The sequence below is a fragment of the Carlito syrichta genome, unplaced genomic scaffold (assembly GCF_000164805.1).
Source record: "Carlito syrichta isolate Samal-C Ts95f unplaced genomic scaffold, Tarsius_syrichta-2.0.1 Scaffold98163, whole genome shotgun sequence".
Lineage (NCBI taxonomy): Eukaryota > Metazoa > Chordata > Mammalia > Primates > Tarsiidae > Carlito > Carlito syrichta.
In genome coordinates this window covers 12,789-15,936 of record NW_007042259.1, presented here as the reverse complement: position 1 = coordinate 15,936, position 3,148 = coordinate 12,789, and positions in this window count along the sequence as shown.

Here is a 3,148-nt window from a genome sequence, read left to right as displayed (position 1 = left end):
CTGGAGTGCAGTGACCACTCCCGGCCACCGCAGCCTCGACCTGCTGGGCTCCAGCGATCCTTCCGTCTCAGCCTTCCCAGTAGCCGGAATTACAGGCATGCGCTACCACGCCCAGCTGATTTTTTGATTTACTGTAGAGATGAGGTCTCGCTGCCCAGGTGGGTCTCGAACCCGCGGGCTCAGGCAATCCACTCACTTCAGCCTCCCAAAGCGAGGGATTACAGGCTGAGCCACCAAGCCTGGCTTTATATTTATTTATTTATTTATTTATTTTAGAGTCAGGGTCTCATTCTTTTTTTTTTTTTTTTTTTTGAGTTGGAGTCTCACTCTGTCACCCAGACTGGAGTGCAGTGGCCACTCCCGGCCACCGCAGCCTCGCCTGCTGGGCTCCAGCGATCTTTCCCCCTCAGCGTTCCAAGTAACCGGAATTGCAGGCATGCGCTACCACGCCTGGCTGATTTTTTGATTTATTGTAGAGATGAGGTCTCACTGCCCAGGCAGTCTCGAACCCGTGGGCTCAGGCAATCCACTCACCTGAGCCTCCCAAAGCGAGGGATTACAGGCTGAGCCACCGAGCCCAGCCAGGGTCTCATTCTATTACCCAAGCTGGAATGTATGTATGATCACAGCTCACTGCAGCCTCAACCTCCTGGGCTCAAGTCATTCTCCAGCCTCCACCTTCTGAGTAGTTGACATTACAGGTGCATACCACCACATTCAGCTAGTTAAAACACATTTTTTTTTTCCAGAGATGAGATCTTGCTATGTTGCCTAAGTTGGTCTCGAATTCCTGGGCTCAAGTGATCCACTGACTTCCTCATCCAAAGTGCTGGTATTACAAGCCATTGCGCTATGCCAGATAGGATGTTTGTTTCTTGCCCAGGCAGTAGTACAGTGGTTGTTCACAAATACAATCATAGCTCATTGCAACCTCAAACTCCTGGGCTCAATTGATCCTCCTCCCTCAGCTTCCTGAGTAGCTGGGACCGTAGGCACATGCCCCCACACCCAGCTTCTGGAATCATTTTGAACACCATCATTTTGGGTAGTAAAGTCTCCAACTCTCGTGATCCCACTGACTGCATGGGTAGGTGCTGATAATTCCAAAGAAAGAATTAAATAAATCTCAGCACATTCGTGCTCACACATAGCCTGGAGTCTTGAAAAAGTAGATATTAAAATGCTTGTAGCCGGGCTCGGTGGCTCAGCTTGTAATCCCGCGCTTTGAGGTGAGTGGATTGCCTGAGCCCGCGGGTTCGAGACCCGCCTGGGCAACTTGGCAAGACCTCATCACTACAACAAATCAAAAATCAGCCAGGCACGGTAGCGCACGCCTGTAATTCCAGCTACTTGGAAGGCTGAGGTGGAAGGATCGCTGGAGCCCAGCAGGTTGAGGCTGTGGTGGCTGAGAGCAGCCACTGCACTCCAGTCTGGGTGATAGAGTGAGACTGTAACTCAAAAAAATAAAAATAAAAAATAAAATAAAATGTTTGTTAGGCCAGGTATGATGGCTTGTAATCCCATCATTTTGGGAGGCTGAGGTTGGAGGATCACTCGAGTTCATGAGTTTGAGAATAGTCTGGGCAACATTGCGAGACCTCATCTCTACAAAACAGAAAAACGAACCATGCATGAGTTGGAGGCTGTGGTGAGCCATGATCATGACACTGCACTCCAGCATAGGTGACAGAGTGAGACTCCAACTCAAAAAAAAAAAAAAATCCTCTTCCTGGTGCAAGTCTGAAAGCAGAAAGGACAGGGCCAGGGCCAAGGGTAAATCTCCAGGTCCCCAGGGGCCACTCCTACTCCCCAGTGGCCAGACACAGAGCCCACGGGACACCAGTTGAGTTTTCCTGATCCTGCCATGATCCTTGAGTTCCAGAGCAAGGAGAACGTGAGACCCTCTCAAGGGAGCGAGTTCAGAGCCATACCTCCACTTGCCAGTGGCTTCACCTGGCTTATTCTGCAGCTAAAGTCCTGTGCTGAAACCAAACCTCAAAAAGGAACATTTGCTTACAAATACACTTTTCACCATGCCAAGACAATGGCAGTGAAGATGGGCACAGTGGCTTGGGCAGCTGAGGCGGGAAGATCGCTTAAGCCCAGGATTTCAAGACCAGCCTGGACAACCTAGTGAGACCCCATCTCTATAAAAAAATATTAGCCAGGCATGGGGGGTGCGTGCCTATAGTTCCAGCTACTCAGGAGGCTGAGGTAGAAGGATCACCTGAGCCCAGGAGGTCGAGGTTGTGGTGAGCCATGAGTGTGCCACTGCACTCCAGCCTGGGTAACAGAGACCCTGATTCAAAGAAATGAAATAAAAATAAAAGACATTGGTGGTGACAGAAAGGGCAGTGTACTGAGCAGGTGCCACGGGCATGCAAAGAATTTCACAGAAATTAGATTAGAAAGGAAAGTTTACTCAGAAAGTGTTAATAGATCAGAGGGCAGATCCACCTCTCCAAGATTGGAGAAGGGGTTAGGTGTTTAAGGATTGTTTGGCAACGAATGCTTGATGTTAAAAACTTTTTTTGTTTTGAGTTGGAGTCTCACTCTGTCACCCAGACTGGAGTGCAGTGGCCACTCCTGGCCACTGCAGCTTTGACCTGCTGGGCTCCAGCAATCCTTCCGCCTCAGCCTTCCAAGTAGCTGGAACTACAGGCGCACGCTACCACGCCCGGTTAATTTTTGATTTATTGTAGAGATGAGGTCTTGCCAAGTTGCCTAGGCAGGTCTCGAACCCGCGGGCTCAGGCAATCCATTCACCTCAGCCTCCCAAAGTGCTGGGATTACAGGCTGAGCCACCGAGCCCGGTTTGAAAGACAAATTCTTAGGACAAAGATGTTAATCTCAATGTCTTGTGACTGGCCCAGGGTTCCCGGAAAGGATTATTGTCATGTATGAGCTCAAGGAGATCAGAGAAACTTCATTTTGGTCTTTGCCCTTTCATATAAAGTAGTGAAAGCTACTTATTTGACCTGTGCATCTAAACTAAGGAAGAAGCCAGGCTAGATGGCTCAGCCTGTAATCCTGCGCCTTTGGGAGGCTGGGGTGAGTGGATTGTTTGAGCCCACGGGTTCAAGACCCGCCTGGGCAACTTGGTGAGACCTCATCTCTACAATAAATCAAAAATTAGCCGGGCGTGGTA